Source organism: Somniosus microcephalus, chromosome 22 (assembly GCF_052327205.1).
Source record: "Somniosus microcephalus isolate GS21.2 chromosome 22, FLI_Smic_1.0, whole genome shotgun sequence".
Classification (NCBI taxonomy): domain Eukaryota; kingdom Metazoa; phylum Chordata; class Chondrichthyes; order Squaliformes; family Somniosidae; genus Somniosus; species Somniosus microcephalus.
Genome location: NC_141008.1, coordinates 21,710,281 through 21,728,079, shown reverse-complemented (window position 1 = coordinate 21,728,079; position 17,799 = coordinate 21,710,281).

Sequence of the window (17,799 nt, the reverse complement as noted above, 5' to 3'; positions counted from 1 at the left end):
CAGACTAGATGCAGGAAGGATGTTCCCGATGGCCGGGGAGTCCAGAACCAGGGGTCACAGTCTAAGGATAAGGGGTAAACCATTTAGGACAGAGATGAGGAGGAATTTCTCCACCCAGAGAGTGGTGAACCTGTGGAATTCTCTACCACAGATGGCAGTTGAGGCCAATTCATTAAATATATTCAAGAAGGAGTTAGATATATTTCTTAAGGCTAAAGGGATCAAGGGATATGGGGAGAAGGCAGGGACAGGGTACTGAATTTGGATGATCAGCCATGATCTCATTGAATGGGGGAGCAGGCTCGAGGGGCCGAATGGCCTACTCCTGCTCCTATCTTCTATGTTTCTATATACCTGATTAGATTGAGATGGTTTCAGCTGTGAAATTAGCTGAAACAATGGGCTAACCTCTGTAAAAGTTTCCTCTGGAGGGAATAAAGATATTTTGAAAATCAGTGAGGCGTAAATGATTTGAAAGGTGCACAGTAGGAATTGTTGTCAAGCAGAGACTTCAACAGGGGACTCTGAAGCCAACATCAAATTTGGAGTCCGTCAGTTATAATACCAGAGGCCAAAGGGGTTATGCAGCCATTACAAATATATGACATATATAATATAATATAATATATATTTGCCTTGATTGATCTACGATGATGCCCAATTCCAAAAGGATTTGACTCATCTCAGGTGCCAATCCCAGCCACGCAGAGTAGAGACCAAAGGGAGAAAACATTGGTGATTGCTGGCTGTGTTGTGCACAGATTGGGAGCAGATTGGTCTCCAGTGGCTGGCATGACCCTGGGAACCCTGACAGGGGAATGAAAATAATTGAAAAGAAAGATACAATAGGAAAGGACAGGCGATGAGGGGATGCATTGATGCCACCGGAAGTGCCATTGTCTTGTAGGGTACGTGCAATTTAATTTTTCTACACTAGTGCTAAGCACTGCAAGTGAAGCTCTCTCCCACCCCCTCACAATCTAGCTAATGTTGCCCTGCTCATTTCCTGGCCATCAGCCCTAAAGTCCTCCATAACCACTTGTAGTTAAATGGATGACAGTCTCTAACCACCACAGATACTGGCCTCTGGTGGGTGTGAGTGTCCACCCTCCCCGCGCCCCACCCACCTTCAGCATATGGATTGTGGGAGCCCATAAAACTCTCCTATCATATAGAACAAGCAGGAAAGCAATTTCAATGTTCCATTTTCCAGGTCAGCACGCACACTGAAACATGACACAACTGCAATAATCGCAGTTAACCCTTAAAGAAGCACAAGATGAGGTTCCCGATCCCTGTAAGTTACCAGGCAGGAAAAATGCTACCAAAGCTGGTGGAAAATGACAACCATCTCACAAAGAAGTGAGAAGGCCAGATTCACAGAACTTGAGGTTGTCCTGATCATGGAGGAATTCAAGGTCTTTATTGTTCAGACCTGGTATGAATTCATCACCCTCCAAGGGGGATGGGAGGGCTGGGAGCAGGTTGCAAGATGGCTGAACATATTCTCCAGCACCAAGAAGAATTAGCAGACTATAGAAACAGTCTATAACTTTCAGATAGTGAAGGAGGGACGTCGTCAGCCTGGAAAGACTGAAGGCATAAATAATACTGATATGGAAGCCTTCACTATTGACTCTACTTTCAATCGCTTCCCATATCTCACAGAAATCACAGAAACCCCACAGTGCAGATAGAGGCCATTTCGGCCCATCGAGCCTGCACCGACACATATCCCACCCGATCCCCGTAACCCCTACACCAACACATATCCCACCCTATCCCCGTAACCCCACGTATTTAATCCCCCTAACACTAAGGGTCAATTTATCATAGCCAATCAACCTAACCTGCACATCTTTGGACTGTGGGAGGAAACCGGAGCACCCGGAGGAAACCCACACAAACTCCACGCAGACAGTCACCCGAGGCCGGATTCGAACCCGGGTCCCTGGCGCTGTGAGGCAACAGTGCTAACCACTATGCCACCATGCTGCCCTTGTAGAACATTGCACCATAATAATTCATGATAGGGGAAAGAAGGAATGTGCATAGTATCAAGCTTTTCTTGTTCGTTCATGTGTTTTTCATGCTGCTTCCCATTGCCATGATGAAGCTGCCGATCAGGTGAAGTTTAATATGGCGAAGAGAGAACAAGACCAAGAGGCACGCAGAGGGAGACCACAGCGTGAATGCTGTGGACTTTACACTTTAAACCCTGCCGTCTTTCGGATGAGACATTAAACCGAGGCCTCGTCTGCTCTCTCAGGTGGACGTAAACGATCCCATGGCACTATTTTGAAGAGCAGGAGAGTTATCCCCGGTTTCCTGGCCAATATTTATCCCTCAATCAACATAACAAAAACAGATTATCTGGCCATCTGTTGCTATATAAGCCAGGGCTCAGTTGGTAGCACTCTTGCCTCTGAGCCAGAAAGTTGTGGGTTCAAGTCTGGGTGTCTCGCTAGTTCTATTGGATGGGCAATGAGGTCGCTCCGAGCCCATTGGACAGGCAGTGAGGTCACTCTGAGCCCATTGGACAGGCAGTGAGGTCACTCCGAGCCCATTGGACAGGCAGTGAGGTCACTCCGAGCCCATTGGACAGGCAGTGAGGTCACTCTGAGCCCATTGGACGGGCAGTGAGGTCACTCCGAGCCCATTGGACGGGCAGTGAGGTCACTCCGAGCCCAGTGGATGGGCAGTGAGGTCACTCCGAGCCCATTGGCCAGGCAGTGAGGTCACTCCGAGCCCATTAGACAGGCAGTGAGGTCACTCTGAGCCCATTGGCCAGGCAGTGAGGTCACTCCGAGCCCATTGGCCAGGCAGTGAGGTCACTCTGAGCCCATTGGCCAGGCAGTGAGTCACTCCGAGCCCATTGGCCAGGTGATGAGGTCACTCTGAGCCCATTGGCCAGGCAGTGAGGTCACTCCGAGCCCAGTGGACGGGCAGTGAGGTCACTCCGAGCCCATTGGCCAGGCGGTGAGGTCACTCTGAGCCTATTGGATGGGTGGGGAGGTCACTCTGAGCCCATTGGACAGGCAGTGAGGTCACTCCGAGCCCATTGGACAGGCAGTGAGATCACTCTGAGCCCATTGGAGGGGCAGTGTGGTCACTCCGAGCCCATTGGACGGGTATGAGGTCACTCCGAGCACATTGGACGGGCAGTGAGGTCACTCTGAGCCCATTGGACAGGCAGTGAGGTCACTCCGAGCCCATTGGATGGGCAGTGAGGTCACTCCGAGCCCATCGGACGGGCAGTGAGGTCACTCCGAGCCCATTGGACAGACAGTGAGGTCACTCTGAGCCCATTGGATGGCAGTGAGATCACTCCGAGCCCATTGGACGGGCAGTGTGGTCACTCTGAGCCCATTGGACGGCAGTGAGATCACTCCGAGCCCATTGGACGGACAGTGAGGTCACTCCGAGCCCATTGGACAGGCAGTGAGGTCACTCTGAGCGCAATGGACAGGCAGTGAGGTCACTCCGAGCCCATTGGACAGACAGTGAGGTCACTCTGAGCCCATTGGACGGCAGTGAGATCACTCCGAGCCCATTGGACGGGCAGTGTGGTCACTCCGAGCCCATTGGACGGCAGTGCGATCACGCCGAGCCCATTGGACGGCAGTGAGGTCACTCCAAGCCCATTGGACGGGTAGTGAGGTCACTCCGAGCCCCCGACTCGCTCGCCCCGATTCCACTACATGAAAATTGGCCTCGATATTTTCCACCCCCATCCCAGTTTTCCTTTCACTGATTGCGGAAGTCCGGACAGTAAATTTGCATCTCACTAATCAGGATGCGAGTGGCTGCCCACATATCAGCCGACTGCCCTTTTATACAGCAAGGATGTGCAGGTGGGCTGACTTCTGACTCACCATCTAATAGCAAGGTGGAGTGGGAGTGAGTCAGAAAAACGGTTCTAGTTTGACAGATCCCTGTGTTAGAATTTGGTTAAACACTGCGGTGTGCGTAGCAGTATTATATTTGCCTGTCCAAACATTCCAACTCTAGGATACCAATCTGACCTGAAAATTGTTCAAAGTGATGGTTTCAGCGATAGTAGGCTCCATTATTTTTTCCATCCCTCTCCTTGAAGGGACTGATTCAAGCTGAGATAATGCTCCCACATGTGACTAGGGCTTCAAGTAACCATCCATCATTAGCGAGAATAAAAAATGGATGTTGGCAAACTATTCAACTGTGGTGTGCAGCATGCCCTAGCCAAGCTTCACCTAAGGTTCCCCCCTGCCCTAGCCCTGAAGTTGCATCTTTCCCTAGTTTTTCTCCAATCTCTCCTCATGGCCTCTCTGAGCTCATCTTGTCCATGAGACCCACCTCCTGCTCCCTCGACCCTATTCCCACCAAACTGATAACCACCCAACTTCCCTTCCTGGCACCCATGTTAGCTGATATTGTTAACGGTTCCCTCTCCTTAGGTACTGTCGCCCTCACCCCACCGCCTCAAAAAACCCACCCTTGACCCTTCTGTCCTTGCAAACTACCGCCCCATCTTCAACCTCCCTTTCCTCTCCCAAGTCCTAGAATGTGTTGTCGCCGCCCAAATCCATGCCCAGCTTTCCCGCAACTCCATCTTTGAACCCCACCAAACAGGTTTCCAGCCCTGCCACAGCACTGAAATGGCCCTTTATCAACGTCACAAATGACATTCTATGCAACTGTGACTATGGTAAACTATCCCTCCTCATCCTTCTCGACGTGCTGGCAGTCTTTGACACGGTTGACCACACCATCCTCCTCCAACGCCTCTCCTCCGTCATTCAGCTGGTTAAGACTGCCCTCGCCTGGTTCCATTCCTATCTATCCAGTTGTAGCCAGAGAATCACCGGCAATGGCTTCTCTTCCCGCTCCCGCACCGTTACCTCTGGAGCCCCCTAAGGACCTATCGTTGGCCTCCTCCTCGGAAAACAAATCAGTTTCCACATGTACGCTGACAACACCCAGCTCTGCCTCACCACCACCTCTCGCGACCCCTCCACTGTCTCAAAATTGTCAGACTGCTTGTCTAACATCCAGTATCGGATGAGCAGAAATTTCCTCCAATTAAATATTGGGAAGACCAAAGCCATTGTCTTTGGTCCCCAACACCAACTGCATCGCTCCCCCTGGCCACTATCTGATGCTGAACCAGACCGTTTGCAGCATTGGCATCCTATTTGACCCTGAGATGATCTTCCAGCCCCATATTCTTTCCATATCCTCTCCATCACCAAGGCAGCCTACTTTCACCAATCTCCGCCCCTGCCTCAGCCCACCTGCTGCTGAATCCCTCATCCTTGTCTTTGTTACCTCCAGACTCGACTATACCAATGATTTCCTGGCTGGCCGCCTACCGCGCACCCTCGTAAACTTGAGCTTATCCAAAACTCTGCTGCCCGTATCCTAACTCGCACCAAGTTCCATTCACCCGTCAGCCCTGTACTCGCTGACCTACAACGGCTCCCAGTCCAGCAACGCTATGATTTTAAAATGGTCATCCTTATTTTCGGGTCCCTCCATGGCCTCGCCCCCCACCCACCCCCCCCTCCCTATCTCTGTAGCCTCCTCGAGCCCTACTGCCCTCCGAGATCTCTGCGCTCCTACAATTCTGGCCTCTTGAGCGTCCCCGATTTTAATCGCTCCACCATTGGCGGTCGTGCTTTCAGCTGTCTAGGCCCTAAGCTCTGGAATTCCACCCCTAAACCTCTCCACCTCTCTACCTGTCTATCGTCCCTTAAGACACTCCTTAAAACCTTCTTCTTTGACCAAGCTTTTGGTCACCTGTCCTAATATCTCCTTATGTGGCTCGGTGTAAAATTGTGTCTGATTACGCTCCTGTGACCCGCCTTGGGATATTTAACTATGTTAAAGGTGCTATATAAATGCAAGTTGTTGGTCTTCTTCAATCTTGTCTTCACCAGGTGTAGCAGCCCTACTGCCAACTGGCTAAGCTCAGGTAACTCAGCACAGCGCAAGGAGGGACCTTCCTAGTTGGTGGAGCATAGTTCGACATTGGGCAGCACATCAGTTGAACCATCAAGGAAGCCTGGGTTGGCAAGCTGTAAATCCTGTTGACCTTTCACTAGCTGTTTGTTCTGCTTTTAACATGATACGGAAATGTCAGTCAATGAAATTTAATACTGCAAACATCAAACAGGAGAAAACACAAACTGGTTGCACAAGATAAAAAAATGCAAGTGTTTTTTTGAGCAAACCATGCGGTAAATTCTGAATATAATTAGCTATAGGAAGTCTAAGTCTAAGTTGGAACTGATAAAGATCTATTGGCCCCCGATAATAACTCAGAAGCCGGTTTGGGACGGAGGTGGCGGGGGCAGGCGAGGGAGGAGAGGGGGGCAGTTTGGTGTGATATCGGGTGGGAAACCTGGAAGAACTTTCAACATGTCCGCCTGTGGCATTTTAACACAACCACCTCATTATAATTTTACCTCTGGGTTTGGCAATGAATGCGCAGCAGCGGGTGTGTTGCGGACCTGCATGACACGATCTCAACTCCCGTATTTAAAGGGCCAATCCAAAGATGGAAATTGGAGGAGTTGTGAGGTTTGGCACAGCGACAGCAATTGCAGAAGATGGACTCCGGACGCTGAAAAGCTGCATCCTGCTTCAACAACGCCTCACTTGATGTACTGCTGGGGGCAGTGAGGAGCCAGAGACAGATACTCTTCCCTAGCAACGGAAGGAAGAAAGCTGCTGCCGTCACAAGGAAGGCGTGGCTGGAGGTGGCCCGGGAGGTCATCAGCAGGAGCGTAGTACCACGCTCCTGGGTTCAGTGCAGGAAGCGCTTTAATGACCTAACTGGGTCAGGAAAGGTTGAGTACAGTTGCACATTCACCTACATCCTGTGCACATCACCCCACCCCCCCCCTCACGCTGCCTTGTCAAGACTACTCCATCACATCACTCCTCACACCCACTTACCTTGCACGCACACCCAGCACTTCCTCACACCCCTATTGATCCATCCAGCACTGCCACTCATCCTGATCCTTGTGCAACTTGATGCCTCTCCCTGATTGTCACCCTCACCAAATGCACCGCATCCATCGGGCGAACACATGCCATTACAGCCACTCATAGGTCTGTTCTTGGAGAAGAGAGCACCGAACACGAGGGAGAGGGAGAGAACCGGAGGTGGTCCTCCACAGTTGACAGCTGCAGAGGAGAAGGTGCTGGAGATCAGTGGTGTTTCGGCATCCTGGCTGTCGGAGATAGGGAGATTGGAACCTTCCAGCTACCTGGTGACAGAATTAAATATCAGTGACCCCCCATGTCGTACAACATTCAGTCATGGTGACTTGATTTCAACAGCGAGTGAAATTTGATCATCTTCATAATGATAAGTTGCAACATTCTTACTTTGCCAGTACTAATTCATATCTTTTCTCTCTGCCAAGGCCTTCGCGCATGCAGCAGGAGTCCATGGACCTCACGGACGACGAATCATCAGAGGAGCTGATTCGTTCTGAAGTTGCACCATCACAGGACTCATGCACACCATGCACCAGCTCAGATACTCGCACTATGGTGGGACCAGTTAGATAGATAGTTGGGTTTTCACCTGGTGACTCACATTTCACAAGTGAGCAAGAGCAGATAGTGGCAGGTGACAGGAGTGGGGAGTCTGCATCGGAGGGCACAGCCCTCTCCAAGCTCTGCTCAACCTGGACACAGATGCTGTACCCCGGGAGCCATCGATGAAAAGATAATCATTGAGGGGCAGCAGAAAATCTGAGATGTACTGACAGGCCTTCCACGCACACCGTCCACGATTGCAGGAGAGAAAGGAGAAGTCCACCTCGAGCATGAGTGAGCTAATGTTGCAGGGCATTGTAAGGATGTCTTCTTCCATGGATAGAGTGGCCAATTCCGTGGAACATCAATCACAGCAGTCAAATGAGTCCATGCAGGCCTTGACCACGGGCATGCAGACTCTGGATGCCAACATGTTTGGCGCCTTAAACAGAAGGACAGATACCTTAGCCTTGGCCTTACAATTTGTCACTGATCTGCAGCAAGCTGCTGTCCAGCAGAGTGGTAGCAGGGAAATGCATTTGGCCCATGAGAAGGATGATGGTAAAAGGGGACATGGAAGTGGGGACTCCACTCAAAGGGTTTCCACTTCTCACCCATTGCACTCCCCCCTCCTCCCCTCAGCCAGTTCCCGACATTCTGCTTCCTCTCCCGATGGCCAAGTCTACCCCTGCACAGGTGCAGGTGGAGCAGTCTTTGGCGGAACCCTCACGTGCACCAATAGCCAGAGGTCGTCGGCCAAGAGCATCTCAGCAGTCAGAGCAGGGACCTGAGCAGCCTGCCTCTACCTCTGCTCTAGCCACAGGGGTTGCACCATGCAGGAGCGGTACGAAAAGGAAGATTAAAGCTTTGTGGTTGCACAAGGGTATATGCACATGGGTGTATGAGAAAATTATCTTGTTAAGATTCTGTTGTTTAGTAAAATCCCACCATTCAACGAGATCATGGCTGATCATCCAAACCCTAGCACCCGGTCCCTACACCGACAGCCATCCCTCCCAAGCCCTAACCCCGTAACCCCACGTATTTAATCCCCCCCTAACACTAAGGGCCAATTTTTTTATCATGGCCAATCAACCTAACCTGCACATCTTTGGACTGTGGGAGGAAACCGGAGCACCCGGAGAAAACCCACGCAAACACGGGGAGAATGTACAAACCCCACACAGACAGTCGCCCGAGGCCGGATTCGAACTAACGGGAACAATTGATGCCAGGAGACGGAGGTAAAAAAAAACAAAAGAGTAAGAAAGCAAAGGAGAAAAAGGGAAAGTGAAATGGAAATAAATGATGAGGGAGAACCCGAAATGGAGGAAGAGAGAGAAACAGATGTGAAGGAGGAGAAAGACAGCACAGCTGTGACGAAAGTGAGAGAAGGAGAAACAGAAATAGAGAAGAGCAAGATTGACAATAATGAAAGCTTTGCAGATATGTTTTACTAGTGCCAGTATAGAAACATAGAGCAGGAGTAGGCCATTCGGCCCTGCTCCGCCATTCAACAAGATCATGGCTGATCATCCAAACCCTAGCACCCAGTCCCTACACCGACAGCCATCCCACCCAAGCCCTAACCCCACATATTTAATCCCCCCTAACACTAAGGGCCAATTTTTTTTTATCATGGCCAATCAACCTAACCCGCACATCTTTGGACTGTGGGAGGAAACCGGAGCACCCGGAGGAAACCCACGCAAACACGGGGAGAATGTGCAAACTCCACACAGACAGTCACCCAAGGCCGGATTTGAACCCAGGTCCCTGGCGCTGTGAGGCAACAGTGCTAACCACTATGCTACCGTATCTGTAGTGAGTTGGGGTGAGATGTGAGAATTTTGTTTTTGGGTGGGTGACCAGCCCAAGTATGTTTGAGAACCACTGCGGTAAACCATCAGCACTAGGTTCAGGTTCCAGTCTGCGCTCTGAGATCACAACTGGAGCAGTAGTTGGAATATATTCTAACTCGCCTCAGCAACCTGGGCTAAGTAGAGGAAAAATGGACCAGGATTCCTATGTCCATTTGGAGTGATTTGAGGTCAGTAATCTCATTGTGGGAATGTATGATGTGGTCCGAACTCCTCCATGAGATTTATAGCCTTTTATATGCACTCTCAGCTCTCCATTATTATGTAGAAAATAGACAGGCTTCCGCGGTTTCCAGGCAATTCCTACTCCCCACTGATCAGTGTATGAATCAGATCTGGAGACATCGGCAATTGACGGACTCTCCAGCGATCAACTGCTGCAATCAAGAGTGGATCATTCACTGTGGAATTCCCTGTGTCAGTAAAATGAGAAAAGTGGGAAAAGCATATAAATTAATCAGTTAGAAATACTGATAACAACACTCAGAAATCTTAGCACAAGGACGCAGTTAATAGCCTTTACTGTGCATTGCTGACAGGGGCAGTATTGTACATTACTGACAGGGACAGTAATCCAAGCTTCACATTATCAACAGTGTGCAAAACAATCATTACCATACATTACTGTCAGTAGGGAAGTACTTTACAACATGGGCAATGAGGCCTTTTATAAGCTGTTCCAATATTTGAAATAAAACTGTCCAAATATTACACAAGATGGGGAAATCACCATCAGATCAAAGTTTTGTTCAATATTTTGACAGAGCAGTAAGGCACTGCAGGATAGAGCAAGTCAGATTGGTTTAAATTGATGGGAAGTGGTATTATAGCATTATAGCAACGGTAGCATAGTGGTTATGTTACTGCACTAGTAATCCAGAGGCCTGGACTAATGATCCAGATAAACATAAGTTCAAAATCCCACCACGGCAGCTGGGGAATTTAAATTCAGTTAATTAAATAAATCACAGATCTCAGAAACCCCACAATGCAGATAGAGGCCATTTCGGCCCATCGAGCCTGCACCGACACATATCCCACCCGATCCCCGTAACCCCTACACCAACACATATCCCACTCACCCCACGTATTTAATCCCCCCTAACACTAAGGGTCAATTTATCATAGCCAATCAACCTAACCCGCACATCTTTGGACTGTGGGAGGAAACCGGAGCACCCGGAGGAAACCCACGCAAACACGGGGAGAATGTGCAAACTCCACACAGACAGTCACCCGAGGCCAGATTCGACCCCGGGTCCCTGGCGCTGTGAGGCAACAGTGCTAACCACTATGCCACTGTGCTAAATCTGGAATAAAAAGTTCGTTTCAGTAATGGTGACCATGAAATTATCGGATTGTCGTAAAAACCCATCTACTGTAGTTCACTAATGTCCCTTTTAGGGAAGGAAATCTGCCGTTCTTACCTGTAATGTGACTCCAGACCCACAGCAATGTGGTTGACTCTTAACTTCCCTCTGAGATAGTCTAGCCTAGCAAGCCACTCAGTTGTAACAAACAGCTACGAGAAACAAAACTGGTCGGACCACCCGGCATCGACCTAGGCATCGGCTTCGGATACAACAACGGCACACCCAGCTCAGTCAACCCTGCAAAGTCCTCCTCACTAACATCTGGGGGCTTGTGCCAAAATTGGGAGAGCTGTCCCACAGACTAGTCAAGCAACAGCCTGACATAGTCATACTCACAGAATCATACCTTTCAGCCAATGTCCCAGATTCCTCCATCACCATCCCTGGGTATGTCCTGTCCCACCGGCAGGACAAACCCACCAGAGGTGGCAGCACAGTGGTATACAGTTTGGAGGGAGGGAGCGGCCCTGGTAGTCCTCAACTTTGACTCTGGGTCCCATGAAGTCTCATGGCTTCAGGTCAAAATGGGCAAGGAAACCTCCTGCTGATTGCCACCTACCACCCTCCCTCAGCTGATGAATCAGTACTCCTCCATGTTGAACACCACTTGGAAGAAGCACTGAGGGTAGCAAGGGCACAGAATGTACTCTATGTATTTCAATGTCCATCACCAAGAGTGGCTCGGTAGCACCATTATTGATCGAGCTGGCTGAGTCCTGAAGGACATAGCTGCTTGACTGGGCCAGGTGGTGAGAGAACCAACACGAGGGGAAAAACCTACTTCACCTTGTCCTCACCAATCTACCTGGTGCAGATGCATCTGTCCATGACAGCATTGGTAGCAGTGACCACCGCACAGACCTTGTGGAGACGAAGTCCCATCTTCAAACTGAGGACACCCTCTATCGTGTTGTGTGCCATGCGTCTGTATCTATGGGATAGATTCAGAACAGATCTAGCAACTCAAAACTGGGCATCCATGTGGCGCTGTGAACCATCACCAGCAGCAGAATTGTATTCCACCACAATCTGTAAACTCATGGCCCGGCATATCCCTCACTCTACCATTACTATCAAGCCAGGGGACCAACCCTGGTTCAATAAGGAGTGTAGAAGAGCATGCCAGGAGCAGCACCAGGTGTACCTAAAAATGAGGTGCCAACCTGGGGAAGCTGCAACACAGGACTACATGCATGCTAAAAAGCGGAATCAGCATGCTATAGACAGGGCTAAGCGATCCCACAATCAACGGATCCGATCAAAGTCCTGCCACATCCAGTCGTGAATGGTGGTAGACCATTAAACAACTAACAGGAGGAGGAGGAGGCTCCATGAATATCCCCATGCTCAATGATGGTGGAGCCCAGCACGTGAGTGCAAAAGACAAGGCTGAAGCGTTTGCAACCATCTTCAGCCAGAAGTGACGAGTGGATGATCCATGACGGCCTACTCGTGAGGTCCCCACCATCACAGAAGCCAGTCTTCAGCCAATTCGATTCACTCCACATGATATCAAGAAGCAGCTGAACGCACTGGATGGGCCCTGACAACATCCCGGCTATCATGCTGAAGACTTGCGCTCCAGAACTAGCCACGCCTCTAGCCAAGCTGTTCCAGTACAGCTACAGCACAGGCACCTATCCAACAATGTGGAAAACTGCCCAGGTATGCCCTGTCCACAAAAAGCAGGACAAATCCAATCCAGCCAATTACCGCCCCATCAGTCTACTCTCAATCATCAGCAAAGTGATGGAAGGTGTCACCAACAATGCTATCAAGCGGCACTTACTCACCAACAACCTGCTCACTGAAGCTCAGTTTGGGTTCCGCCAAGGCCACTCGGATTCCGACCTCATTACAGCCTTGGTCCAAACATGGACAAAGGAGCTGAATTCCAGAGGTGAGGTGAGAGTGACTGCCCTTGACATCAAGGCAGCATTTGACTGAGTGTGGCATCAAGGAGCCCTAGTAAAACTGACGTCAATGGGAATCGAGGGGAAAACTCTCCACTGGCTGGAGTCATACCTAGCGCAAAGGAAGATGGTTGTGGTGGTTGAAGGTCAATCATCACAGCCCCAGGACATCGCTGCAGGAGTTCCTCAGGGCAGTGTCCTAGGCCCAACCATCTTCAGCTGCTTCATCAATGACCTTCCCTCCAACATAAGGTATGCAATAAGACCTGGATGATGTTCAGGCCTGGGCTGATAAGTGGCAGGTAACATTTGCGCCACAGAAGTGCCAGGCAATGACTATCTCCAACAAGCGAGAGTCTAACCACTGCCCCTTGACATTCAACGGCATTACCATCGCTGAATCCCCCACCATCAATATCCTGGGGTCACCATTGACCAGAAACTTAACTGGACCAACCACTGGCTACAAGGGCAGGTCAGAGGCTGGGTATTCTGCGGTGAGTGTCTCACTTCCTGACTCCCCAAAGCCTTTCCACTATCTACAAGGCACAAGTAAGGAGTGTGATGGAATACTCTCCACTTGCCTGGATGAGTGCAGCTCCAACAACACTCAAGAAGCTCGACACCATCCAGAACAAAGCAGCCCGCTTGATTGGCACCCCATCCACCACCTTAAACATTCACTCCTTCCCCACCGGCGTACCGTGGCTGCAGTGTGTATCATCTACAAGATGGCACTGCAGCAACTCGCCAAGGCTTCTTCGGCAGCACCTCCCAAACCCGCAACCTCTACCACCTAGAAGGACAAGGGCAGCAGGTGCATGGGAACGCAACCATCTAAGTTCCCCTCTAAGTTACTGATGGGCCTTCAATAACCACAAAACTAGAAGTTATAGACTTAAAGAAGTTGGCTTTTAATCACTAAGATCAGAGCTAACATCTCAACACGCCGACTGGTTCACAGGAATGAGTCATACAGATCCTGGGATCTTTATGTAAGAGAAGTCAGGGGCGGAGCCAAGAGCCAAGACCTGGAACCTCCCAGGTTAGTCGGGAAAGAGGAAGTGAAACTATACACAGTGGGGGAGGGTAATATACATGAGTGCAAAACGAATACAGGATCAAGACAAACAGATTTCATTACATTCACCCCTTCTATAGATTTAGTCCATCAGGGTGATGTTTCTTAAAAGTTGGTATAAGTGAGACTGTCAGGAGGTTTTGCATGGAGGAGCTGTACCTTTTCCACAAGGGGGTCCGTTTTACGGCCTCTCACGTGCTTCCGCAATAGTACTGTCCCCGGAGACATCAGCCACGCGGGTCGAGATATGCCCGAGGTGGATTTCCGGGGGAAAACGAACATCTTTTCATGAGGGGTAGCGTTAGTGGCAGTACATAACAGAGACCTTATGCAGTGGAGCACGTCTGGGAGGACTTCCTGCCAGTGGGAGGTCGGAAGGCCTTTTGACTTTAAGGCTAATGTGACAGCCTTCCAAACAGTAGCATTCTCCCTTTCCACTTGCCCATTACCCCGGGGGTTGTAGCTAGTGGTTCTGCTAGTGGCTATCCCCTTCGAGAGCAAGAACTGGCGCAGCTCGTCACTCATGAATGACGTCCCCCTATCGCTGTGTATGTAGTTCGGCATGCCAAACATGCAGAATAGATTACAGAGACACTTGATGACCGTGGCACTGGTCATGTCTGGGCAGGGAATGGCGAAGGGGAAGCGGGAATATTCATCAATGATATTGAGGAAGTATACGTTACAGTCGGCAGAGGGAAGGGGTCCCTTGAAGTCCAGACTTAGGCGCTCGAATGGCCGTGTGGCTTTGATAAGGTGTGCACGGTCAGGCCTGTAGAAACGAGGCTTGCATTCCGCACAGATGCGGCAGGCTCTGGTCATTGCCCTGACCTCCTCGATGGAGTGGGGCAGATTGCGGGACTTTATAAAATGGTATAGTCGGGTGACCCCTGGGTGACAGAGGTCGTTGTGGAGACCCTGTAATTTGTCCGTATGAATGCTGGCACACATTCCCCGCAATAGGGCATCTGGGGGTTCATTAAGGGCTCCCGGCCTGTACATAATATCATAGTCGAACGTGGATAGTTCGATCCTCCACCTGAGTATTTTGTCATTCTTGATTTTCCCCCTTTGTTATTAAACATGAAAGCCACCGACCGCTGGTCGGTGAGCAGGGTGAAACGTTTGCCGGCTAGGTAGTGTCTCCAGTGCTGCACTGCCTCCACTATAGCCTGTGCCTCCTTCTCGACAGAAGAGTGCCTGATTTCAGGTCCCTGAAGGGTTCAGGAGAAGAAGGCCACAGGTCTCCCAGCCTGATTGAGGGTCGCAGCTAAGGCAAAGTCTGACGCATCGCTTTCGACTTGAAAGGGAATGCATTCGTCCACTGCACACACTGCAGCCCTTTCAATGTCCTGTTTAATACTGGTGAAAGCCTCCCGAGCTTCAGCTGGTAGTGGGAAGGACGTCGATTTAATGAGGGGTCGGGCCTTATCAGAGTAATTGGGCACCCATTGGGCATAATACGAAAAAAATCCCAGGCACCTTTTTAAAGCTTTGGGATTGTGTGGCAGGGGCAGTTCCTTTAGGGGGCGTAATCGGTCAGGGTCCGGTCCAATTACCCCATCTTCCACCACACAGCCAAGGATACAGAGACGGGTTGTGTTGAAGACACATTTGTCTTCGTTGCAGGTTAGATTCAGCTTTAGGGCAGTTTTTAAAAATCTCGCAAGATTTAGATCGTGGTCTTGCTGGTTGTGCCTGCAGATAGTGACATTGTCCAGACAGGGGTAGGTAGCTTGTAGTTTATTCTCGTCAACCATGCAGTCCATCTCACGTTGGAAGACCGAGACCCCATTTGTTACCCCGAAGGGCACTCTGAGAAAATGGTAGAGGTGCCCGTTCGCCTCGAAGGCGGTGTATGGGCGGTCCTCTGTTCTAATGGGGAGCTGGTGATACGCAGATTTGAGGTCGATAGTCGAGAAGACTCGGTATTGCGCAATCTGGTTGACCATTTCTGATATGCGGGGTAAAGGGTAGGCGTCCAGCTGGGTATAAATATTAACAGTCTGGCTGTAGTCAATTACCATCCATTTCTTTTCGCTATTTTTAACTATGACTACTTGGGCACGCCACGGGCTGGTACTGCATTCAATAATGCCTTCCCACAGGAGTCTGTCCACTTCCGCCTTGATAAAGTGCCTGTCTTCCAGACTGTACCGTCTACTTTTGGTCGCTATGGGCCTACAGTTCGGAGCGAGATTAGCGAATAAAGAGGGCGGGCTGATTTTTAAGGTTGATAGGCCACAGACTGTGAGTGGCGGCTGGGACCCGCCATATGCTAGCGTGACACTTTCGTGGTGGCACTGGAAGTCCAGGCCCAAGATTACATTAACACAGAGTTCTGGCATCACGAGGAGTTTTAAATCCTTGTAGTCCGTGCCTTCTACAGTCAGTGTTACCACACAGTAGCCCAAAATGTCCGAAGTGTGGGGCTTAGCAGCCATAGCAATTCTGCTCCGTGTAGGGGTTACCGTTAATGAGTGCCGCCGTACCAGGCTAGGGTGGATAAAACTCTCGGTACTCCCACAGTCAATTAAACATTTCGTTAAATTCCCGTTTACCTGTATGTCCATCATGGATTTTGTCAACGGGTGTGGCCTGGATTGATCCACCGTGATCGAAGCCACTGTTGGGCCCTGGGCGGCCGTTGAGTCGGGAAAAGATGGCGGATCCCAAGATGGCGGCCCGCACAGCACGCACGAGGCGGTGACGGAGTTGGAAATCGGATTCCCCCTGCAGACTTTGCTAAAATGCCCCTTTTTCTTACATTTGAAGCAGGTAGCGTCCTTCGCTGGGCATCGTTGTCTGGGGTGCTTGGCCTGGCCGCAGAAGTAGCATTTCGGGCCTCGAGACATTGCCGCTGTAGTAGGACTCCTGGGTGAACTTCTGTGTGGGGACTCCAGCGGCGTAGAGCTGGTCTGAGACCTGGATGGGGAAGATGGCTGATTCCAAGATGGCGGCCCCCTCGGCGCGCACGAGGCGGTGAGGGCCGCATGGCCGGAAGAATAAGAGTCAGAGTTTCTCTGGGCCACGTCCAGCGATCGCGCAGTGACCACTGCCTTTTTTAAGTCCAGGACCTCCTTCTCCAGCAGTCTCTGCCGGATATAATTCGATTTGAGGCCCGTGATGAAGGAATCGTGGACCAATTCGTCAGAGTACGCATTGGCTGTCACGGCCTTGCAGTTACAGTCCCGGACCAGGTCCTTTAGGCCCTGTAAGAAATCGTCCATTGATTCCTCTGGTCACTGCCTGCGTGTAGCCAGCAGATGTCTGGCGTACACTTCGTTTACCGGCCTCTGGTATTGGGCCTTCAGGATAGTGATGGCCTCCGTGTAAGAGGTGGCGTCCCGGATGAACGAATAAATCCGATGACTTATGCGAGTAGTCAGTAGACTCAGTTTATCTACCTCGCTAGCGGATGAGGCCCCCGCGAAGAGTTCGAAGCATTTGAGCCAGTGTCCAAATTGATTTGACGCTTCAGCAGAATGTGGATCCAAGTCCAGACGCTCTGGTTTTAGGAGTCGATCCATCCTAGTATTCTTTAGTGATTAAAATTGATGGGCCTTCAATAACCACAAAACTAGAAGTTATAGACTTAAACAAGTTGGCTTTTAATCACTAAGATCAGAGCTAACATCTCAACACGCCGACTGGTTCACAGGAATGAGTCATACAGATCCTGGGATCTTTATGTAAGAGAAGTCAGGGGCGGAGCCAAGAGCCAAGACCTGGAACTTCCCAGGTTAGTCGGGAAAGAGGAAGTGAAACTATACACAGTGGGGGAGGGTAATATACATGAGTGCAAAACGAATACAGGATCAAGGCAAACAGATTTCATTACAGTTACACACCATCCTGACTTGGAAGTATATCGCCGTTTCTTCATCGTTACTGAGTCAAAATCCTGGAACTCCCTGATGTGCCTCAATAAATCCGAGACTCGATGTTAGCAAAACAAAACAAGGCTTTTATTGACTTAGAAGGTAACACACAGAGGAGAATGTATCTTCCATCCAGAG